The sequence below is a fragment of the Passer montanus genome, unplaced genomic scaffold (assembly GCF_014805655.1).
Source record: "Passer montanus isolate IOZ18808 unplaced genomic scaffold, ASM1480565v1 scaffold16, whole genome shotgun sequence".
Lineage (NCBI taxonomy): Eukaryota > Metazoa > Chordata > Aves > Passeriformes > Passeridae > Passer > Passer montanus.
In genome coordinates, this window is record NW_024363160.1 from 2,857,434 (window position 1) to 2,883,943 (window position 26,510).

General features: G+C 35.4%; 1 protein-coding gene across 2 annotated transcripts in view; it reads right to left on the bottom strand.

Annotated features, from left to right (window-relative positions):
- The window catches only part of HNF4G (hepatocyte nuclear factor 4 gamma), a 62,460-nt gene that overhangs the window by 23,551 nt on the left and 12,399 nt on the right, over positions 1 to 26,510 (bottom strand). The window contains exon 2 of one of the 2 annotated variants that reach the window (XM_039703092.1): positions 13,440 to 13,545. The exons of the other annotated variant lie outside the window; for it this stretch is intronic. The gene's annotated coding sequence lies outside the window, so the exon portion shown is untranslated. The remainder of the gene's footprint in view (positions 1 to 13,439; positions 13,546 to 26,510) is intronic. 2 annotated transcript variants of the gene reach the window in all.

Below are 26,510 nucleotides of genomic sequence, written 5' to 3' on the forward strand. Positions count from 1 at the left end.
CACGTAGATGCAGTCTCAGGCCAGTTCTCCTCCTGACTCCAGCAGAGCCCAGTAACATAATTATGACAACAGGATTCTTGTATAATTCACAGACCTATCCCTAAACCGAAGCATATTTACAGTTGTGTTACTGCTTGCACAAATTCTCCTCAGATTTTGGAAGGTCTCCACAGGGGCTGTCCTTTTCAACATACTGCTATTCATTTTTCTCTAAACCATTAATCCATTATTATATTTAATGAGATATCAAAAAACTGCAAAAGTTACGTCTTAAAAAGAGCAGCTGATATGACTACAAATACTTCCTATACATGGCAGAAGACAAATAATATAAAATATGGTAATTTTTAAATATATTTAAGAATATGACTGAAATTTTAGAATATTTACTGCCTACAGTCATGGAAAAAAATACTCAGAAAGTGTAATTTCACAGTAGTGGAAGTGTACAAGTTTTCACAGTGTTTAAACACAGCTAATATTTCTTTCTTTTACTTAAATAAGTATATTAAATTAAGATTAGTGAAAAGCTATTTGTTGACAGCCAATATTGTTTAGGAAATCACTGTAATTTCATCATGAGATGGAATAATTTTATATTACCTGATGGCTCAGTTTGGAAAGTTTCTTCTGTAGCAGTATTTGTTGTATTTGCTACAACCATTTGTTGTATTTGTATAGTATTTGCTATAAAACTAATTACTAGTTACATAAAAAGTGATTCATTGCCTTAATATGCTACTTAGCGTAATATAAAAAGGCTTACATGTTAACTAGAATTATCTATTGTTCTTCAGTGTACACTTTTTGATAATATGTTCTATAAATATTATCTGGCTTTTTAATACCAAAATTGTATGCTTACAAACATATCCATTGCATATTTTTTTATTTCAAAATGCCAGCCCTGACAACATTCTGGCATATACATATAAGTAAATTTAAAATAAGGGAATGAATGGAAGATATCATGTATGACATGATCAAATCCTGCTATTCCCTCTGCTATTAGCAGAACTTCTTCAATGCTGCCAAAACAGGTCCCTTAGTGACTGCTAAAGAGAGGGAATGAATTGACCCTTCATACTTCTGTCATATAAAAACTCATTTCAATTGATTTTTTAATATGGAAAAATGTATGCTATAGGAAAGACATTCTTTATATTATTTTTTCATGTTTTGCTAAGGAAACTTCTTACAGTCAAATCTTGCACTCATAAAAATGTGCTTTCTGGGGGATTTTTGGCATCATGAAGTACATCATGAACAATTAATGTACACTAAATCACTATAGTAAAATATTAATATGTTTTCTTTCAGCCTTAGGTGGATTAGAATGCAGTCATGGAATTAGAGCAGTTGACGAAAGAAGCTAATGATGAACGGCTTTTGGTCTTATGTCAGTTCAAGCTTTATACTGCTCACTAGTATTCAGACTCCCTCACAGCAGATTTCTTTTCATATTGGACACCTGCACTGTTTTTCAAATTCTGAATGACACTGCAGCTTGTAGTATAAAAGAGTCTAAGTCAAGTCATCAACTACTGATAACCAAGAAATATCAGCCTAAAGTAAGCAAAAGTTTTAAAACTGTGTAATTAGTCAAACTGCTAAGCACTTATTTGATGTTAGTGATACTGTAAATTTGAGTAAGAAATAACTTCTCAAAGTAAATTTTGAAGGAATTGTGAAGAGAAAGCTACACAATAATGGTTTTGTTCATGTGATTTTCTTACTTTTTTCTTTAAATCTGATGACCTCCGGATCACATACAGAAAGCATTCCTATCTTATCTTTAAGACTATTAACTCTGTTAATTGCTCAGCTCTCTATATTAAATGCAATCATTCTTTCTGACTGTGGTATAAAATACAGCACAACCTAATAAAATCAAGGTTATTTCCATAAAAGCCTTCCTGAAAATAAAAACAAATCTTAAACTACTATCACCACTGAAACAGTTTTGGTTCTCTCTTTTAATAAGTAGTAATATGTCCTTTTACCTTTCCAGCTTAGTAAGAAATATAGGTTGCCAGAAAAACATGTTAATTCAAAGGTTTTATTTTTTCTTCTTTCCCATGTATTATGGATGAGAACACACCTCCACTCTATTTCCTGCTTTGCAATTACAGTGAGTTGCGGTGGACATATTTGGAAGGCATCCTGTTTTTGTCAATATTCTGTCATATTTATCCAGAATGCTGGCAACACACATTTTGATCTGTTTGCCTCTTGATGGTTGGCACATATAGGACAGGATATGCATGGAGGCCATACTAAAAACCCCAAAGAAACCATAGGAGCTGAGCCAGAATGCCTCTTTACTACAGTAAACTCAAAGACCTCCAAGCCAGAGGGTTTATTTGCCAGAAACTTGCTACCCAGGAAGCAGTGTGAAATATTCCGCACACCCGTGGACAATCTCATCTTTGCCTTACAAAGGTACACGCCCATGTACTAGCACAGACTGAGCTTCCCTCTCCTGGAACACACCCTCAGTGCCAAGGAGAACACTGCTAGTCACTACCACACCAGCTCTGCTGACACCCATCCCTAAGTGCTTCATAAATGCTTAATGAGTAATGACTGGGAAATGTTTGCTTGTGTTCTAAAACATAAAATTATGACATGTTCGACATGGCAAGCTTTGTAACACTGTGTCATTACTTTATTTGATAGAGAATGCTGGCTTTTTATTTTTTAAATAAATAGAAATGGATCAGATCTAAAAATCAGTCATAAAATATAAATGTATATTAAAGTATAAATGTATATTACCAAGCTTCTTCAAAAAGAAATAGTGTTTTTGCTTAACACCTAGGTAACATGATGGAAATATGTCCAGAGTCCTCTACAACTCCAAGATATTACACCAAGGCTTATAACATTGTCATGTTCCTCTCTCCCTCCCCCATCCCCCAAAAACTTCAGAGCCAACCAAGGCCTTTGAACTGGTTAATGTGAAAGAATTTTTCAGAACATTTAGTCTCATTATTCACAACATTATTGTGAATAATGAGACTAAATATATAGCACAAAGGCTTCTACTAAGGTGACCAAATGTATCATCTCAAACCCTGCTCAAACCCAGCACCAACTATCACCTTCAGCAAGCAAATTTATGGCACTTAGACTTTTCACTTTGTCCTAAAAAATGGTTAAACAAAACACTAGAAAAGCATAGTCAGTACCAGAAATGAATAACAGGTTTTCATGGCACACTTATTAGGCAAGGTGGTAAGATTAGCTGCAACAAATCATGCCAGGTGAAACTTAAGTACGGGTCTTTGTGGGAAATCCAGGCTAAGCCTGTTTTCATTACTCACATTTTTAGACACTTAGACCACCCCAGGCATTCTATAGAAAGGAGATTCTTACACATATTGAATTTGCCTCTTTTTTCAGTTAAATTGGTCATTCATTATGTTGAGCTCCACTCTAAAATACAGCATATATAGCTTTCTTTTATAAGTTATTTGAGGGTTGTGTTTTTGGGTTTTTTTCCCATTTTGGCATAACACAGAATAGACAATTATTGTGAGGTCTGATTGTCATCATAGTTATGTTTTTGGCTTATAATATTATTCATCTTTCAGAAGAACCAGCTACAACTTCAACTTCAACAACATGAATGTGAATAAATATAAATAAAAAAAACAAAGAACATGCCTGGTATCTGACTTGTTAAATACTATGGACCCACCCTACAGAACTCTTTAGAGCTTGAAATGATCCCAAAATAGTTATTAAGATATCAATGAGTTATCTACATCAGAATTTCAAAGCTGAGTAAGAGATCTAGTACTCCAAATTCTTTGATGAGTAATTTAAAATTTTAATCTTGCATCCACTTTGGTATTTGCCCAGTCAGTAGCTGAGGGGAAATATCAAAGGAATATAAAAGCTCTAAAATATTTTGAGCCTGAAGAATAGTTGCTGCAGGATAATTTTAAGAATAATTTGCACTTGCTGAGGACATAGCTCGCTTTCAGATTCTCTCTCTCTATTCCAAATACAATTTGCTCCATCTTATTCTAAAAGGATAAATGATTTATTTATTCACTTTATATACCACAGTGTCACCGATGGGATATGATGCTAGGATAGCAACAGCAATATAATGGTGTCATATGCAGAGATGTTACATCCACTCTTAAGGTGAAGGTAGACAAAGCTATCTCATTTATCCGATTTTATTTTTCACTTACACATGCACACATATATCAAGGAGTGACCTGGGTAGCATCTCACAAAGTATAAGACACATTGCAGCTTACAAATCCTTAGTTGTACTCTCTCTTTAACAGAAAGGTGTTTTGCAGATGATTCTCAGATTACATTCACTCACAATCCTTATAGATTAAAATTATTAAAACAGCATTTTCTTCATTTTGCAGATGTCCCATGCTACAGTTTGTCAATGGTTTAGTGAAACCCATAGTGTATCTGTGACAGCCTTTCAGCAAATAGTATCAACAGTAGGAAATATTTGAGGAAAAGCCATGTCATAGCCAAGAGGTCAAACATGGACCACTGCATTACGGGCCACCATTAAATGTCACCAGCACAGCTGCACTGAGGAAGAGCATTATGTCAAGGGGATAGAAGAGTGAAGACCATGATGGTGCCAGTTGAAGCAGCACATTTCTATGGGAAGATTTAGAAGGATGAGTAATGGTGAAGTGGAAGCTCGAAGACAGTCATTCAAAAAGAAGGCTGAGGCATGCCCTCATTGCTCTCTACAGCTTTCTGAAGACAGGAAGGGGAGAGAGAAGGAGATGTTGATCTCTTTTCTCTTATATCCAGAGATATGCTGAATGGGAATGTGCAAAGCTGTGTCAGGAGAGGTTTAGAGTGGACACTGGGAAGAATTTTTTTACCAGAGTGTGGTTGAACATGGAAGATTTCCTAGAGAGGGCATCAGTGCCCCAAGCCTACCAGTGTCTAAGAGGTATTTGGAAAATGCTTATCAAGATTTTAATCTGATTAGCGATGATTTGGTCAGGCAGTTGGACTAGATAGCTGTTCCAAGTCCCTCTCAAGTGAAATATTCTATTCTATCCCAATCTCACCTAGTCCAGTGAATCCTAATATTTTCTATTCAGTCAGAACACAGTATGCCAGATACAAGGGTTAGGCAGTAAAGACTGAGAACACAGAGTAGTTATGTTCCTTCATCTAGCAATTCCAGGAGGATGTCCATAGTAGACTGCAAGCCATGTAGACATCAAATGTTATGCAGATTTAAAATCTTTTTTATGTACATATATGTTTATATATGAATATGTACACAAAAGAATTTATTGTCAGTGTTTTTGTGACAGCTGAATTTGTCTCTTGAATTGTCACAGAGTATACAAAACTTAATCTGACATGGGGAAGCTCTCCCTTCTATATACACATTCTTGGTAATTCTTCACAATGTATTGTCCATGTCCAGATTCTCTCCATGAACTAATAGCGAATTTGTATTTTGCCAGTTCAATCCATTTCTGTGCTTGCTTTGTGTCCAGATTAACAGTAGATTTGCTAACCGTATCTGAGATTAGCAGGCACTATTAGAAAATTGTGCATATTTATGGGGAGGAAGGATAAAAAACAAGATGCTTTTGCTTTTTACATTGCAACAGAGTAAGTTTACTGTTAAGTATGTAAATTACTACTAGGTAGACTTTAGTACTTAATATTTCTATTTTAACTTAATATTCTTTAGTTCATTTTATTCTTGAAAACTCACTATAGCTATGAAGTGTTGACCATTTAGAAGGCTTAAAGGATTTTTGTAACATAGAATTTTGTGGTGAGATTTGCTGAGGTACAGTTAAATGACTGGATACGCTTGTTAATTATTTGCTTAAATCAGGTAACTTATTATTTTCTGCTACACACAGGAAAATTAATCAGAGAGTTGTCCTGAAGAGCATAGTGAAATGGGAAGAAAAGAGGAAAGAGTTCAGGCATAAGATAAAACCAAACCATCATGTTATTGATAAGCAAGGCTAAGTACTCCTGTTCAGTCATCCCCAGGTAATTAGTAATTTCTTAATAAGCCTTCTTGGCAGGTTTTATGCAAACTTGCTCGTAAACAATGTTTTATATAGCTAGTTAGATAAAATTAACTTACAATTTACCCACAGTTATCTTAGAAATACCATATAATGAGATTTTTTTTTCCACAGATAAACACCCTTGCCTTTGTCATACACAATAAAAGAGTTCAAAAAGAGGTTAACCAGTATCAAGGCAAGGTTTGTTTGGTATTCTCTTTTTTTAGCTTGCTTGGAATCTTTCTTTTCTTTGTGATCAATTAATCATTGCAAGTTTTCTAATTTCTATATTCTATCCTCGGCTGAATGAGTTATGTATTCCACATAACATTTCAAAACAACCTCAGTACACTTCTGCCCATGCTAGTAACTATATAACTCTTAGTCCTATGTAAAAGGCTAATTAAATAACTGAATAGTCAGACAAGTGCCACTATTTTCAGTTACTCTGTCTAAAATTAAAATTTTTAACTGCAGCCTAAGCTGACTCATCACATTCCTGCAGAAAGAACGTTGTGTCAACATGCTCAGTTTAACTCTTCCTAGACACTAGAATGGTTATGCTCAGCTTAACAAGTTCTCTAATTGCTATTGTTACAAAAATGAGTTAATAAGAAGTTCAGAGCATAATAAGGACTATCAGTTTAGAGTGAAGCTATGACAAATGAACAAAAACTTCAAATACTCTCTGAACAAAAGAGCGATAAGAAAGGCATTAAGGCATATTCTCTGTTTCTACCATATTTTGGATCAGCTCTTTAAAGTACCAAAATAACTAAATTTTATTAATCAAATAAATAAGTTCTTAGAACAACTCACAGCCTATGAAGGCATGTGTGTACAATACTCTGATTTTTATAAAGTCATAGAATTATTAGGGTTGAAAAAGACATTAAAGATTATCTAGTTCCAACTCCTCTGCCATGGACATTGATACCTTCCACTAGACCAGGCTGGTCAAAGCCCTCTGCAGCCTGACATTGAACTCTTCCAGGGATGGGGCATTCACAACTTCTCTGAAAAACCTCTTTCAGTGTCTCACCATCCTCACATAATTTCTTCCTAATATCCAATATAAACCCACTGTCTTTTGTTTTCTATCCTTTCCTCCTTGTCCTGTCACTGCATGCCCTTATGAAAAATCTCTCTCCAACCTTCTTGTACGCCACCTTCAGGTACTGAAAGCCTTCTATAAGGTTTCCTGAAGCCTTCTCCCTAAAATTATTACATTATATTTCTTAAGAGAACAAAGTAATTCTTGCTTTCACCAGACATGAACTGACAGCAGTATCTCCTTGAAAATTTCAATAACAGAGCTGTCTTAAGACTCAGGGAGGTCAAGGACACCTGATGTCTTTATTGGCAAAGGCATCTATATCCTAAGCACAGAAAATTCCCATCCCAGTGAGCACAAAGCAGAATCCTCTGGAGAAGGAGCTCAAGTCTTTGCTTTCCTGTACATATACACTGTACAGCTGTACACAAATGCTCTTCCATTGGCCAGTGGTTATCTCTTTAATTTTAACAGGTTTGGTGGGTTCCCAGGTAGGAACAAAACATTACATACTGTGACTTCACAGAAGTACAAATATATCTGTTCCCAACAGATTTTAAACAGTGATTTTAAAAAGTTCAAAATCAGTAGAAGTCTGTTTTAAAAGCTGATGATAAATATTTGAAAATAAGTTGGGCTGCGTCTCTTTTAACTAATGAAGCCAGAACACTGATTGAGCTGAGCAGGAAAAAATTCACTTGCATGGAAGATATGAGAGAAGTCTAGCAAGGTTTTAATTGGCCTCTATCTTGAGAGGAGGTAAGAGGAAACTTTGAGAAATGGTCATAAGTGCAGTTATGCATAAAAACACTATGCAAGTCATCAAGATTAAGTCTGAACAATTATGTATAGCTGCAATAATGTAGGTTACACGACCAAGTTTACCTCCAATAGTGTAGGTAACAGTTGGGTCTGTGTGGGTTTTCTGGACCTGAACAACATTGATATGGCTGTATTCCTTTTTTTTAATGTATTCAGGTAGGAAGGCTCTACCATTTTATCTGAGAACTTTGCAATCAGTAACATTATTTCCCCATCTGTGAGAGGAACAAATTATAATCCCCTTTTAATAAACAGAGAAATGAAGCAAAGGACAACTGAAGATAGTGTTTATGACACTTGAGCTCACGTGTCTACAACAGAATTACCTGCACACAAACCAAACATTCCTTTGTATATAATGATCAGAAACAGGCACATCTAAACAGATTCCTCAAACTTCTCTTTAACAGGAGGTTGAACTGAATCACCTCCATTTCTTACCACTGCCTGTCTAACTAAAGTGCTCAAACAACTGCAACACCTAGAGTTAGGTGAGGTTAACCTATACAAATGACTCCCCAAAATCTGAGAAGACAGCTGAAGGTGGAGAACCTGGATGGAAACCCACCTCCTCCACTTTTCACTGGAGCACATTCTCAAAACTGGTAATATATCATCTAGCTGTACTGCTACAGCTTATAAATACCAGGAAAAAATATCCTTTATATCTTAAAAAAAAAAATTAAAATATTTTTAGTGTCCTAGTAATCATCTGCTACAGCTTATAAATACCAGGAAAAATATCCTTTATATCTTAAAAAAAAAAATTAAAATATTTTTAGTGTCCTAGTTAAATAATTGATATTCTCACCAACTTGAACACATTTCAGAGGGTGTGAGCTTCAAGAAAAGAATCAGCCTATTTCACAAGAAAATGGCCATGTGTGAAATCATAAAATGATGCATTATACCAACTGAGGATTAACGGAATCAGACATAAAAATCAAACTAAAAATAAGCTAGATGAAGAACATTCCTCAGAAAGCAACAAAGAAAACATTAAGTTACTCTATCTAAAGGGGGGGACAGTTGTCCTGCATGGTCTTGCCTGCATCCCTGGTTTGTGAATGAGAACCCAAAATCCCCATGACCAAAGGACAGGACTATAATTTTCTTTAGAGGGTGCACCAAGAACACAGGTTCTTTTCCCGGCTGATGCCTCCTCTGGCCTGACAACCAGAAATACAAGGTATGCAGAAGACACGGGTCACTTCCCCACCTTGCTGGGACACTGTTCAGATGCATCTCCTGGGGCCAGGACTGTGACGCACATACACAGTCACAGGAACAGCTTGAAGTTAAGCTGCCTTCTCAAAGCTACACTCTATTTTGATAAAAATGAGAAATCACAACAGATTTGTTGAATTTATTTCTGAAGACACATAGAAGTTGCTGCATTCCAAAGTTGTGGATTTTTCTTTAAAACAATGCAGTAAAGATACACATCTTTTTGTCTGATTAGGGAGAAAAAGCAGCTGTGAACTGTACTCGCTACTGATTAAATGCCCTGACAATACCTGAAATTTATTAGTATTCTAGATAACATTGCTTTAACTAGACACGTGAGAAAATATCTAAGGTGACAGTCCACTTTTGCTAAGCAAGTTCTGTTAATAAATTAGCATTTAAAACACATTAGTATTTAAATACTCTTGATTTATGAGAACGGCAGAAGTAACTTGCTGGGAAAATGTAGTCCTTCAACTTCAAATAAGAAGTTTGAAAAGCAGTAGAAAAGACTTCTAATCAAAAAGATCTATTTGTTTAAGAATCTGGAAAGCTGAGCCAGTAGCAGTTGCATGCAAGGAAACAAGATGACTTCACTTAGGCGATGGAAATGTCACTACTGGGTGTATCCTATTTATGTTAAAATAGATTACACATACAACAAAAAAGGTATTTGAAAACTTTCAGAATCTGCAGGTGAGTGGAAAAATAGGACTAACATGATTTTCTTTTTAAGGTGATGTAAGGTCCATAGTCAGAGTCTAGCAGTTGTAGTGTCTGACTGCTAAATCTATCAACAACATAATAGTTGGACCAAAAAGAATAGCTGTTTTGACTGTTTGAAGTGAAAGTCCTGCTTGGTCTAATAAAGAAGGCACTTCTTGCTAAAACTTGGAATTGCCTGGGCTTTTGAGTAAGTAAAACTCTGAACAACACAGAAACTTCTCTGTTACACTTACTTTTCTTTTTACATATAATAAATTTTTGAGATAGGAAACATCACCATATTTTTCAGTTGAAGACTGACTTGTCTCATTTGATCTACATAGTGTTCTTGGAGAAAAAAAAAAGAAACAAAACTACAGTACTGTTGTCTACTGTTATCTTGAAAGGAACTGTTAAAAATATCTGAAAACCAACCATTCCTAGGAAGTGTGGCAGAAGTAGTCTCTTTAGGAACCCAAAGTATTCAGAATCATTGAATACTAAAATACTAAATATTAAAAAACATGAAGACACAATCTTTTCTGTAAACAGTTTGATTTTACGTAAGTGAAATCATACTTCTCATAATTTAGGAGAGAAAAACAAATAATCAGAGATTAAACAGGATACTGGGCTCTTTGCTAATTTCTAAGATGAAAGTGAATTGAAATTACTAAAGTAATATTGTAGCAGATTGCTGTATTACAATGTTTTGAAGTGAATGAAGAAAAAGAAAAAGAGAAAGAAAAGGAAAAAGAGGAATAAAAATTAAAATTAAAAAGAAAATATTACTTTGAGAATTATTTTCTGAAAGGGATATGAATATAAAACCCAGTCAAGTAAGAAGAGAAACAGGAGAGAACTAAATGACTGGGTATTTGTATAAAATCTATTAGCAAGTTTCATGAGTCCAAAAGGAGGAACTGTATCAAATACTACTATGGACATAAGGAATCTTGAATACATTCTTCATCCTTTACTTCAAGGTTCTCAGGAGATCATCAGGTTCAACTTTCTTCTCAATGCAGGTCACACCAGGTTGCTAAGGCTTAAAATAGTCATATCCAAAAATACTTTGAAGAACGGAAACTGCCTAACCTCTCTGGGCACTCTGTTTTCCTACTGTAATTTTTCTCCTTACATGGAGTCTGAAATACTTTGATCTTAACTTACATCCATAGACTTCTAGTCCTCTTAGCCATCATAGCCCTCTTACCTGCACAACCATGAAAGTCCATTTTTTTCACAAACAGCCTTGAAGTACCAGAGGCTGCCTTGAGGGTGTCTCTCACAAAGCCATCTCTAAGCTGAAACAACTCCGCTTCTCCTCAGCTGGTCAGGTGTGTCAGCCCCTTACCATCTTAGTGGCCCTCCACCGAACTTCCTTCAGTTAATCCATTTATTTCTTCACAGAAAGAAGGGGGCAAGTGGGAATAATGCACCATTTTAGGTGTCATCTGACAAGTGCTGAGTAGAAGGAAATAATAATTTCTCTGAGCCCTGCTAATATAGCCCAGGATGCTGTTGGCCCTCTTCTCCTGGGATTCAATGCTGGACCATGCTCTGCTTATTGTCTACCAGGACTCTTTGGTTCTTCACAGCACAGTTTTTCCTAGCTAGTCCTCTGACTGTCTCCCCAGTAAAGGATTGTTCTCCAGTTGTTTCTCAGAATCACAATTCTCAATGACATTTTTATTCCCTAAGAATCACAACAGCTTTCTATCCTGCCCAGGCAAAATTACTAGCATTAATAGGACTCCCTATTTTTCAGGTGTATACATAAATAAAATTACTATGATGGACTTGGTTTGAAAAAAATTGACTTAGCTGTCTCAAACAGCTCTAATTAAGACACTGTCATATCTGTTAATTAGCCAGAATAAGAAGCTAGCCAATCACTTCTGGACTCATTTCCTACAGCCAGCAGAACTCATCTACACCTCCTGCGATCTGTCATTTGTCTGACAGTGAATGGCATTTCTACTTCCATCTATGTGAGCAGCAGAGTTAAAAGCTGCCATTACAGCTGGAATTAAGGAGCATTAATGGCTTGCCAGCCATGTTCAGGGCAAGAGAATGTAGATCTTACTGAAGGAGACTAAAAGGAGTTGGTTTGCTCATCTCAGGAAAGTGAAAAGTGAGAGGGAGTTTATTCTACAAATAAATCATGCACTGTAAGCTACACAGGAGAAAAACTTATTTAGACAGTAAAACAATTCTGCCATAAGAACAAAGGCATAAATTTGAGGCTGGCAAGTGGAAAGCTTCTAAACATGTCAGGGTTATGGCACTGCAACAAAATTCCTCCATTTTGGGCAGCAGAGGCGAAGAACCTAACTGGTTTAAAGACATGGAGAGAAATTTATGTAACGTATTACATGGGTTAGTGATGTCAGCCAAACTGGTGACTCAGGAGATCTCTTCTAGTCTTATTGTGGTGAACATTTGAATCATGACTATTTTTGATAAAGTGGCCAGAGAAAAATATCAAGTGTATTATTCTAATTAAAAATTAAAGAAATATCAATAACAGAAAGTTAACCTCATTGTGATAGGCAATTAACAGAATTATGCTGTGATCAAGCTGATGCATAATTAACAACAGCTGTAAATTATGTTATCCATCTAATTTGCCCAGATTGGAATAGCATTATTCTTAGGCATGTTTAGCAAGTTCTGTGGTAATATGCACTTGAATGAAGTGCTCTTTACTAATGTGTTCAAATTCACAAAGCTGTTATTAGAATTGCAAATAAGATATATACCAGCATCATTTCCTCTGCCTATCATTTTCTCTTCTTTGGAACTATCCCTGACAGAAAATCAAATTGTAACAAGTCCAAAAGATGTTTGCACAAATTGAGCAAAAGTAGTGTTATTAAACATGAAAAAAATTGCAAAAATATCATCATGATGATCAAAGTGGGACTGAATTCAAAACACAAGTGGCTGCTGACTAAAAAGGAACAAGAATTATGGAGCTCATTGGGGGCCAGAGGAAAACACTCAAGGTAGAATTCACTTAACAAGTGGAAAAGGGGAAGAATATTTTTTTTTCAAGTGATGTATATTTAAGGCTCGGAACTGAAGAATCTCTGATCATTCAAAGTCTAATGAAATCAATAGAAAAAATCTTCAGCTTTCGAGTATAAGGTTTTCATGGCCAATACATGTTGGAGTTGAGAAGTCCTTAATTAGCTGACTAAAGCATACCAATTAAGAAAAAGAAGTAACTAGGGGCTCACAGGTCTTCCAACTTTTCCCCGAAGCATATTGGAAAATCTCAACTGGAGAAACTAATAAGATATGATGAGATGAGGGAACAATTGCCTGATGAGGAAGGAGCACACAGAGCCTTGGGTGGACAAAAATAATACCATTCAGCAAAAGTTTTTGGCGTGTGCATATCTTCCACAACCTACCACCAGCTTCTCCAATTTCATAACACATGATCTTTACAATTGATTTATCTCCAAACAGCCACCAGTTTCTGAGTGAGAGGCATGTTGAAATAGGTCACCCAACTTGATACAGTCTCTAGCAAGCAAGGATGTTAATGAAGCATGCAATAAACCTTTACTTACATTCAAAAAATAAAACAACAAAGCACAGACACTTCAGTTCTTCATACACAGATGACAAAAGGCTGATTTCCTAGGCTGTGTTTCCATCCTCATTTCTAGGTAATACCTGCAGCCAATAAGAATAAAATAAATGCTAAGCTACCTGCAATGCAAACCAACTATGCTCCTAAATAAAATTCTTATTTGGATTATAAAGGTTGAGAATACAGTGCTTTCATTCAAGGTATAACGGCATTTCTGAAGATTAAAGAAAATGCTTAAGTCATCAGACAACATTGATGCCAGATTTTCTTCCACTTGTAGAGTAAAAAAGCATAGAATTTATACAATGTCTTGAAATACTATCTGGAAGGATTACTTATAGGGAATAGAAGACAAAATGGTTTTTAAGACTGTGGTTCTGTTGACATAGAAGGCATATGAATAAAAGATCCCCTGCTCTTTGGATGACTAATGTTTAGGTAAACTGGGTAAACTACATAGTAAAACAGGATTTGTAGTAGAAAAGCCTGAAAGAAAAACAATTTTAATTTGACTATGTGCACAGCATTTCAAAAAGGATGAAGGCGCGAAAGAAACAAAGGGACAGTTTGTAGTAACCTTGAGAACTACTTTACAACTCTTGCAGACTTGCTGACTTTTCTTGGGTGGGTGAGCTGCACCTTTAAAAGCTAAGCTTTAGCTAGGCAGGCAGTACCAATTTATTGCTTTATATATATTATTTATTTCAATAGTGCCTGTTAATTCGATACATTCTTATGTGTGTGTAGTCTATGCATTTATGGGCAACTCTTAAATCCAAACAAAATATGCACTGGTCACTCATAAAGTTTTGAAAGACAATTTGCCTTCTTCACCCCAAATATAACGTCATGCTCTTAAGATCCAAATAAAAGCATGTCATTTTTAGCTTTTTGTATTTCAAAAATATCCGCCTGCTTCAGCAGCATTCTTTTGCCTTTCACATTACTTGAAACCTTACAGGTAATTCATCCTACTTTCCCTTGGAAGAAAGTGACAACACAGAAAATCACTTCTAAACACCAGGGATAAAACTAACTCCCCTTATTTAGATAGAACAGGACTTTAGTCAAGAACAGAGATTCTTACAGTCTAAATTGTAAGTCTGCTGAGGTACTACATTCTTTATTGATTTTGTAAACTGCAGTGCATGCAAAATAGAAAGCAGTAAAATTATTAGCCAATCAGTACTTTTTGTCCTCAGAAGTGATACTGTTACACCAGCATGCCAGATTGATTCTGGCATTATCATAAATTAGACTATTTTATTCAACAGTCAAACACCTATAAAATTAATTCTTATCTGCCTATTTTCATGGTTAGCTCCTGGATCAGGAATATACCATTTGGCTAATAGTGGAGGAAAAAACCCTACTGCTTTGAAATGACACAGCCTCTCCCATGGGATCTCTAAAAAGGCACATGGAAATCATCAGGGGTACGAAAGTGAGGATGAAGCCTAGAAACAGATCTGTACTGAGGTACCTCTCTGCCTCTCTCCCTACCCTCATTCATCTGTTCAAGGTAAATTCTTCATAATCCATGATGAGAAGTTGGAATCTCTACAGGAAACACACACTTGTCTATATACCTCTTTTAGTTCCACATTTTCAGACCTCCCTTACACACCTAATTCTATAGTCATTAGTAGGGCAATAAAATGACATAAAATGAGCAAAGAGCAATAAAGCAATCATATTCCAGCATGTTTATTTAGTGTGGTCCTTAATGACAGAGACCTTCGCACCCACTGATACCTGGAGCCGCTACTAATTCTCCTCTGCCTCAGACCCATGGTTGTTATTACTCTCAGACTTACACCCAATGTTTTAAAGCTTGCTTCACATGAACTGTGAAAAAAAAATAAATAAAACCCCACCCTCACAGAAAGACAAATCAGTTTTAAGGGCAAAAAGAAAGCTTTGCAAATTCACCCCAAATCAACATACATGTGAGTTAGATACAATGAAAAATTTGCATGGGTGCACTGAGGTTATGCTAAAACATGTGAATATGTTCTTAGTCTTTGAGTATACTGTCCAAATTAGCTGGAAACATCAAATGGTATTTGGTGGCTATTGGTGATTTTTGTTATTAGACTGTAGACATATGCTCAGTGGTAACAAAGGTATTTAAAATCTAACTACATGTTTGTAAATCTGATGGCAAATCAGACTTCTCTCTCCCCAAAATACTTAACAATCAGTCAAATTAAAGTTGTACTAACTATAACATACCATGATTAGTGATTAGTTCTACAACTCTTTCTATGTCAATCTAAAATCTGTTGCATTGCTTGTTCTTCTCGTGGTCTCTCCATCTTTAGACTTTTCTAGAGATATTCACTTTTTTGGTTAGCCTTTTATTAGATTGGTTTTACTGCAGATTTCAGCAGGGGTTGTTTCTCTACACTGAGCTCTGGGTATCTGTCATCTTTTAAACTGGAATGAGATGCATAAATGTGGAAGCCTGGCCATAAAGTAGCAACTACTCAGAACACATAAGTGATGTGACTCAGAATACATGTGATATGCTGCATTAATATTGTAAGCAAAACATACAACAGGTTGTGCTTGCACAAGGAAGTGCATCCAATATATATGTAAAATGTATATAGATTGCCAAAATTCTAAAAATAGCATGCTCTACTTAGAAAAGTTGGTCAAAAATTACTCAGGTAAACGTCCTCCTTTTCATTTGAATCTCCATGTGTCCAAACACTATGCCATTGTGCAAAAACTCAGCTTGCTGAAATAAAAGCACAATAAAAAAGAGCTATGTGTTGAATTATTTCAGTGAGCTAAGATTCAAAGTAAAGTACTATGATAAATCACATAATTTTGCTTAAAAGCAGGGGCAAACAAAATATGGACACATAGAGGAGAAAAAAAAAGAAGAAAAAAATAATGGTAGTAAACCAAAACACAAAACAAAGCAGTACCTCTTTCAGGATGATTGAATCTTGCTTAATCCATATTTTATTCTCTGCTACATAATTTTACACTCTTGACAAAGTCAGGCAGTTGGAAGAGGGTTGGAAAAACATATGTAGCTTTTAGTCAACTTTATGCCTCCCTAAATTTAGAAGACATTTCTGAATAAAGAAGCTAAAAATAAATCACAAAACAGTGTCTCTAATGTGGTCTGAATTATCCAGCCATAAAAAATAAGAAAACATTTTTAATATATTTCAATAGAATTTTCATAACATAAATAATAGCAACAAGACAACTGGTAACAAAAAAGTTATTTGTAGCTGAACTTACACAGATGACCTTTTAAAAAACCCCTACACTCCCTATATACACTGTGGATTGTTTGCCTACATGTTTAACCTATTCCAAAAAACTCATAGTTAAAATGTAGCCAACATGTACTTTACCTAATCTTAATAGCAAAACCTGGCACTGAGGTCTTGGACAAGCAAATATAGTCACAGTAATAGTTACAATTTTAGTTTCCGGAATGAAAATCAATACAAATTTATCTGGGTATTGTAAATTACCAAAATATAAAGAAAAATGAATGTCTACAAATTTATATTAAGGTTTTATTTTCAACAAATATATATATATATAGTGAGAGAGAGAGAGAGAGAGAGAGAATGTTTTTGTGTATATAGGGAGTTAAAAGGTTATGCAAATGCACAGATCTAAATATGCACATATTTAGATAGGGTCCTGTTTCAATGCAATGTTTAAGGAAATGTGCTGATAAGTTAGAAGTTGCAACATATGCATTTTACAGCATGTTTAAAAGTGGAATTTCTAAGAAAACTTCCATAATTTTATAAACATTCACCATATTAATTCTTTAGTCATTACAGAAACATCATCAAAAAGATTTGACAAGAATGGTAACTACTAGGCTAAGTCAATATTTTGATTAACACATACACTTTCTGAAAAATCATCTACAAAATAATGACAGTGAAAAATTAAAAACAAGGGATCAAGCTAGTTGTCAAAATGAAGAAAATGTTAGTTAATTATGAAAAATTGTTAATTAAACTTAAAAAAGCTTCTTTAAAACACTAGCAAATTAGAAATTTTCTATCTCGAACAATAGTTAGATGCAACACCAAAACCAGTTTCTCATTTACACCCATTTCTTCAAATTCATTGCCTCTCCTCTACTCAATAGTATTTTAGGTCCAGAGCTGCAGTACAGTGCCTTCCACCTAACCAACCAGCCAACAAGATTAACCTTTTTTCTTTTTGGAAGCATGACCATTGAGGAGCAGAATGATTAAAAAGCTCTTTTACAATCTCTGTATGAGATTAATCATGCCTCACCTCACAAGTCACTCTAGTCCCTGAAATTTTTCATTCTGCTACCCTTTCATGTCAATCCTCTTATTCCTTACTCTTTACAGTCTTACTAAGCTTTTATTTTCCTGAGTTAATGAACACGGACTTTTACCTCTCACTCTGACAAGTTTATTGCTGAAACCATTGTTCATCAGAAATATGTAAAAGAAAATGGTATTAATTCTTTGAAAAACATTAGCAGGTTAGAAAATCAAGCCACTTTTCTTGATTTTCCAACATATCTACATCAAGCTAAACAGATATGACTCATAAACAGATATGACATATAAACTTGCAATATTTAACTGAATGTAGTCATAAGGTATACCATTCAGTAACTAAATCCACACAGAAAATGTGCAAATTATTACAAAGCAGCACTACATCTCAAACAATAGCAACATGTACTATCTTCCAGGCAATACTAAGGACAAAGGACACAACTCTTTTAGTCTTAAATAAATATGTATCATTCAGGACAATTTTTTCAAACAAGCTGATGAAGAAAGCTACCCAGTACTCCTAGTAAAAAGCTGAATTAGAAAAGACAAATTTGAACCCAGAAATAAATATAAGTCTAGAAATAGGACCTCACAAAGTCTGAGGACAATCTTCAGATGACAGCTGGAATGCAAGTCTGATAAAAGAAAATCAAATTTTAGTCAGACCAAGAAATTATATTTTCATGCGTTTTAGGCCATAAAAAGGAAACTCTGCAATTGTTTTATGCCACAAAAATATCTACTAATTTGTTTATAGGCTCCCAATAATTTTAGTGGAAATAGTCTTTTAATTATTAGAAGACATGGTATAGAAAATATTGAGCAAAGCAGTATCTAGTCTTCAGAAAATTAACTGAGAAGACATGAGATGAGATGAGATGATGAGATGAGATGAAGCAAACAGAAATGAGAAGAAACACTGCGATATACCGCTCTGCCAGTGTACCTTTCCTGCCCTCACCAGTTCTAAACACTAAAGGTAGTACACAAAGACTGTAGAAGGTACACACACAGGACTTCTTGCAGCTTATCTTCTCAACAAAATGAGTGGACAAACTGAAATAAAAAGCATCAACAAAACACAAATCAGAAGATCAAATATCTTCACAAAAAGGGGCTGTGGAGACTTTTCCAAAGTACTCAGGCACCTTAAGATGCAAATATGCAGTTAGAGAACCCATGGTTCTTGATAATAGCTGGTCTCACCCTGTTGGGAACCAGCAATCCAAAAAATATCCTCAACTGAAAGAATAAAAAAGAGAAGGAAGAACAGCATTGCTGGCATTCAGAAGAGGCTGAATAAGAGCAGTTATCTAGTGCAGCAACTTCTCCAACCCAAAATTTCCTCCTACACACACACACAAGAACACACACCATACACACAGAGACAAGATGCTGACAGACATGATCAGTTTACACACACAACATAAAATAGGCAAAATGTCACAAGAACACACAGAGACAAGATGCTGACATCAGTGTAAACTGATCAAACATGATCAGTTTACACACACAACATAAAATAGGCAAAATGTATTTTAATAGACATCTAATTGCAACTTTTGATGCACAAAAATCTGGCCCTAGTCCTATATGTTCTCTAGACTGGTATGATGATAAGAGTTTGTATTTGCAAGAAATAAATGCAATATAAATTCTAATTTAAATTTCTCTAAACTAACTGAATAAACTGAAATAATTCTAAATATTACCAGGTATTAATTAAAACCATTCTTCCCCCAAAACTGGTTTCCATATATCTAAACTCCATATGACTTTACTATCAGCCATATTCTGATATACTACAGCAACATAGCCAGTAACAACTGAGAAAACACATTAAGCACTTTGCCATGAATTCTAGATGAGTTAATGATAGATAATGGCCTACAATTCATGTGTGACTTATTTTAGCAAATCTCACTGATACAGCAAGCATGCTGCATCAAGGCACTACGTATAATCAAAGAGGCTTGCAGAAAATTCAGCAGAAATTACAAAATACTTAATGGAAAAGGAAGAGACATGCTTAGAAGTCCCATGAACGCAGTGTTGTTTGGCTGTTTTAACACATCTGTTTTACCAGGATTTCCAGTGCACAGTTTGTGGAGAAAAGAGCTAAAGCGTCCGTTCAATTCCAAAGAATTTAAACAGTTACAAAAAATCCTATCCAGCATCACTGTGATGGCTGCCATCTTGACTGACACTAAAGTGAGGCATATCTTTGCAACCTCTCTTTCAACTTTTTAAGTGGTTTACCAATACCTAAGATGTGGGTATGTGTTAGATGTACTCTGCAGTAGTGGATCTGCAGTAATGACTTTGCAACCTCATTAATCAATTCCTTTCAGTAAGTCCTCATGGATATATTAAACAACAGAAGTCCTAGGAATATCTGTCTGTCTGGACAAATCTATGTGTGACCTCATTAGCAATTTCCTTTCAGTACAAAAGCTAACTTCAAGCCTAATCCTAACCCTGCCCTTTGTTTTCTATTAAACAATCATTAATCCAGGAAAAAATCTTCCATCTTAACTCATGGTGGCTTTGTTTCCTTACATGCTTTTTTTTTGTGGAAATTTGCCAAAGGCTTCTTGGAACATTAACTATACTGTGACAATGTCTAAAACCACAACCACAAAGCACTGAAAGGCCCTGAGCCTGACATACCCCAGCTTTACTACATATTGCATTGGGAGGAGGTCTGGAAGGGCACCGGCAGCCTTGCTTTCCTCTCATTAACCCTGTTGGCAGGAGAAGAGCTATGGTATTTGCTTGTTCTCCCAAGGCAAGGCAATCAGAGACCGGGACACATGGAGCACACACCACGAGGACGTTCACTGAGGCACACTTATGCCAATAACACCTCTCAATCCTTGCACCAGTGATTCTTATGCAGTGTGTGCTCTTTCTGCAATTTTTTTTATTTTCAGACTTTCTTTTTCACTGAGCTCAGATTGTAGTTCCACAGATTTCATCTGCAAACCTTTTCAGAAATAAATAAAAAATAATTTTTAAAATGTCATAATTTTTACCATTTTCCATGGGCCATTGATATAGGGTGACAGACTAGTGAGACAGATTAGTAAATACAAACTGTAACAAGATAGCTGAAATAATAATAATATCTTCAAATACCTTCTTACTTGTGAACAGCATGAAAGTAAAGCCAACTTCACCAGTACTATATGAAAGAACTTAATGGGGCAATGTTGAACAGCTGAGACCAAAACCATTTTAAATAAATCAGGAAAAATCCTGGTTCCCTACCTCCTGCTGCCCTTCAGAGGGCTGCCATGCCATCACAGGAAATCACCTCACTGCTGGTCACCCCAAAGGACCCTCAGCGACCACAGGCTCTCAATGGCAGCTCACTTGCTGCAGCCACTGCCTGACAGACCAGTGACCTCACCTAAAATAAAAAAAATCTGCTCTATGATCAAACAGCCATGGAAGCTCATAAACATCAGATGCTGGAGCACATTCAGTAGAAATGTAGCTGATCGATAAGAAATGTCAGCATTCATTTGCTGTGGAAGATTTCTTTTTAAATGGTGTATGTTATTTAATTTTGGTGTTTTGGTGTGGTTTGGGAAATACTAAAGCAAAGTGAAGTAAAAATATACATGCAAAAACCCAAACAGATCCTAGAGAACTTGAAACATCTTTTCCAACTAAAAATATAAATACAAATTCAGGTGGCACAAAATCAGGAAGAAAAGAAATTTGAGAAAGATTTTTCTTAAGAAATCTGGGAAAACTAGACTATTTCCACAAAAAATATAGTCATATAGCCTGAAGCATAAACTTTACTATTATTTAGTTTTCTCATTTTCATTCACCTAGTAGAAATATAAATTTGTGTAACTACGTAGATGCAGAAATCCTCTGTGTAATCATATTGCCTGGTTATATGCTTTTTATTAATAAAGACAAAATACAACAATTATCTAAAGCTGAATTACTCGTTTTACTTGGTATTACCTTCCCATTTCTTTAACAAAAAGACAATAGAAACAAGGCAAATGTCTTTGCCCTTCTGTTACTGTTTCAGTGTAAATCTAAAGATTCAGGACTGTTTAGAATCAGTTTTTTATAGACTGCATTGCGTTTGAAACAATGTGGTTAATTCACACACATAAAGATGGACCCTCTTCAAAAATTTTATCTTTGGAAGTAGCAAGCACTTCTCAATGGGAAAAATGTAGTTCAACTAGACAAGGAGAAAAAACCAGTTCAAATTACCTTATTAGCAAGAGCTCTCCTGTGAAAAATGTGCATCCAAATCTAACATCAACATGCCATTTTTTGCAGGACCAGACATTATTTTCACCAGCAAAAAATTTTCTGTAAGAATGTGTGTAACAGTGCCCTCTGGTGAGAATGTGCCTGAGAATATACTTGCCTTGTAAGGGTAAAGAGATTTTAGTGGCAGGGCGAATAAGCAATCAGATGATTTTGCAAACTGAATTATGGTATCACTTTTCAAAATCAGCAGTGAAGAAGTTAGGTATTTTGAGATTGTAATTACTTTATACTCATTTTAAATGAAAAACATTTATGCTTATTTTTTAAAACACAACCTTGTATGACGAAAGTGACAGTAGCCTTGACTAGGTGAAAATTTATGAGTGCTATAGACAGCATAGCTACTTTTATGGCTGAGAATGCAATAGATCCTAAGCAAACATTGATAAGACCTCTATTTTTCTGAGAAGTATCCACCCAACAAGTGTCCTGACATTGGAAAGCCCCACAGTTTTGATAAGAATAAAGACCAGCTAACTGTAGAAAACAACTTCATTTCTCAAATTAGTCGAAGACATTCATCAAGTCTTTGTGGGCAAGGGCTGCATCTTCCTTCACTATTGAACAATGACCACTGCATTTTAAATCCTACTAAAATGTGACAATCCTTAAGAAATATATAATATGATACATATATTCACCTCATAAAATATATGTATATACATGTATCTATACATATGCAAATATATACATAGAAAATTAGGCTAAGATATTGGACAGGCTTGCCACTGAACCAAGGAGGAACATTCTACTTTCGATGTTTAAAAGCTTTAACTGTGACACACAACAGAAGATACTTCATAAAAAATAATTGATAGGCAGTTGAAAACACCATTCACAAATAACTTATTACTTGTTATTTGTGATTCAATCAAGAGTAGGTTTACCAGCACTGTCATGGTTCTTTACCAGTACCTCCCAATGATTCTACCTGCTGTGTTTGAAACTACCATGGCAGTTACTTTCAGCCTCCTCAGTGCAACCTGAACTGCAGCAGTGTTCTCCCTTGCTTCATTGAGTAAACCCAAGAACACGCTATTGCTTCTTTTGCTACCAAATGAGAAAGTGTTAATAAAAACAAGACCTCCTTCCAGCACATCAGAGTGTCAATGTTAATTGCTAATTTGGCTAAAATACACTTCTTGATTTTAAATTATTTCCAGATGAAATACAAACAGCTGAAATTGTATCATTTAAATAAATGACTGTTGCTAAACTATGATTACTGTAAATAGTAATTATTTGCTGTAACAGCAACACCTAGAAATCCTTTGTGCTTATCTTAGTTTTCTCTCAGCCATTTAACAGTTCAAATGACCAGGAAGGCAAGAAGACTTAGAGAAAGAACCAGAGCTATTTGTAACTATGGTGTTTATATTGTATAAGAATGAAAATATTATATTAGTGAATGTATTGCTGTAGTCAACTTCTCCGTCTTGTAGGACAGTCCTTCTTCTCACTCATATCAAGTATGTCTCATCACCGTCATGCTCTAACTGTGGTGACTAATTAACTCCATTGTTTTTAAGGAAGGAACTTGGCAGCCCCAGTTACTTGTTTAACAAATAACCAGATGTCCCCAGAGGACTCAAAGGAGTCACTTACAGCCAAGTTCCATTTGGTCAGGTATGAACATCAAACAAAAACCCACCTCAGCAGGTGGCAGCAAAAAGTGGGGGGGGGAACAAGATTAGTAAAATGTCATCATCAAACAAAAAATCTCATTTTACATCATTTCACTGTTTGGCTTATCTATTATAGAGACACAGATATTGTAGGTCTCAATTATAGTGTACTGTTTGTCAAGTGCATGTATTACCCTTGTCTTATACACCTCCAAATATCCAGAGGCATTAGAACTTTCAAAGGTTTGAAAGGTAATTAGTTTTACACACACACACACGCGCGCGCACGCGCGCGCGTAAAAAAAAAGTGTGAAATGTTGCAAAAACAACAACAAATTAAAATACTTTCAAAAAATTAAAAGTTCTTCCTCCTTTGCAAATTGTCATCCTGACAAAATAAAAGAGAACGGAGTAAATGAGTAAATTGTTTCTCAAAATCTAACACGAGTTTGAATCATGTTAGGATCCTTGACAAAAAATTCTACTTGTGGAAAATGAAGACAATTTATTTTGGCAAATAAAGAACAGTGAGGGCTGTCTAAGTCATGTCTTCAGTAGAAATATTAACTTTTGTAATCATACTTTAGCAAGTGTTAAAGATCCTAGAGTAAAGGCTACCTATTAACTATGGTAGCAAATGGTATTCAGTCTTGTGAGGCCAACAATCATCACAGTAATATATGAAAAAACACGGCAATGGTGCAGATCAATTTGGGGTCCACTCTGAACCTCAGATACCAGGTAAGTTAGAAGTCAGCAAATTAAATTGCTGGATTTTGAACTGTCCCATGATGCATTTTTGTATAGCTCTATAAATACTTCTCAATTAAGGCAACTAATAGCATAAGACTATCCAGCAGCAAAACAGAAGAGTGAAACTACAGTGTAAATTGTCACCATTTGCTTATGCAGGAGAAGTAAGAGCTCAGTGCAGTCACATTACACAAGCATTCCTCACTGGTGAAGTAATTGGTAGCTGAAAGTGCTCAGATGAGAAAGTGGCTATTTTGTGCCAGACTGATAATTTTGGTAGAGTGAAAAATAATTATCCAGAGTAGCTGCAAGCAATACTTCATGGAAATCTAGTAGAAGTAACAGAAATTGAAAAGCAAAAAAACAAATATGAGAGTCCACATTTCTGCAGAAAACCTCAGCAAATTGGCAAAAACTGTCAAATATGTTACAGTCCTTGCACGTTCATAGTCAATGAGATTTGACCGCAATGGAATTTTTTTTTTTTTTAGGTACTAAAAGCAAGAACATAAAAAAGTTGGAAATGCTGTCCTGCTCAGGGCTTAGCCCTGGCTTGTTCCTCTCACTACAAAGCTCCACATTCCTAGGGTGCAGCAAATTCCTGTGTGTGCCACCAAGGCTAGTGAAGGCTGCTTTCTTTAGGAGCCTTTTTAAAACAGTTAAAGGAAGTTTTCCTAAAATTAACTCCTAATTAATCAAAAGCAAAATAATTTTCTCTCTTAGAGCCATATGAGAGAGGACAGGGTAGCTGCTTAGCACTCCAGGCTTTTTGAATTCCAACCAGCACATCTTTTTCAGTACTGCAGGATGATGGCAACCAGCCGACTTCATAATTTTATTCACAAAGGTGTATTTCCCATGTCTTAGATCAGTCACAACTTGCCCAAGTGTTTCTAAAGGAAGTAAAATAAATATACTATTATTCAAGCTTTTAAAACAAAACCGAAAAACTACTAGCAGAACACAAAGATTTTTCTGTGTATCTTAAAATCTCTGGGTGCTCTGACAGCAACATTGGACAGTAAATAAAGGAAAAATAAATCCACTCTAATCAAATCTATTTATGAGTCCTTTAGATGAATTACATTGACAGAAGATAGACTCCAGTTTGCTTTCTTTGGGAACACACAGATAGTAAAACACAAAGTTACAAGAAAAAGCAGTGTGGGTTTTTTTGTTGTTGTTTCTATCGAGTTTTTATGGTGTCTAGGTTTTCCATCTCAACTGCTCTTGTTCAAAGTAAATCTAGTTCAGGAAAAAAAAAATCCCCACCTCATTTCCCTGAGAACCTAGTTATTTTTATCTACCTCAACAACCAAGCTACTCTACCTTGTCATTTCAATTTTCACATATTTTCTCTTTGTGTATTCGTTCTATGATTCAGTGAAATCTCATCTCTTCAGCCCACTGCCATAAACTACTGTCCGGAACAAAGCTCTCTCTCAAATTCAATCTCAAACAAAATGAAAAAGAAAAAAACCACAAATGAGAAAGTGGACCACAACCAATCCTATGGGCCCCATTCTCACAAGGTCTGAGAAGTTATTTTGCTTCATCTTCATCAAGTAAACCTGAACTACGGGCAGGTGCTATTACTTCTTTTGTTGCCAAATGAGAAAGTGTTAATAAAAACAAGACCTCCTTCCATGCACATCAGAGTGTCAATGTTAATTTCTTATTTGGCTAAAATACATTTCATTTTAAGTGATTTCCAGATTAAATACAAACAGCTGAAGTTTTATTGTTCAAATAAATGGGGACACAGACTATCACACATTTAGTGGAATTACTTCTGCTAAGCTATAATTACTATAAATAGTAATTATTTGCTGTAACAGCAACACCTAGAAATCCTTTTTGCTCATCTGAGTTTTCTCTCAGCTATTTAACAGTCTGAATGACCAGGAAGGCATGAAAAACTTTTATGTTTACGTTATCTATACCTTAGCACACAGGACTGCACTGCAGAGGATCTTGCAGCTGAAAGAATTCTTAGAGAGGAACAAATTTATCTTTGTTTCAAAATGTATTGCATTTTTTGTATGACCTACT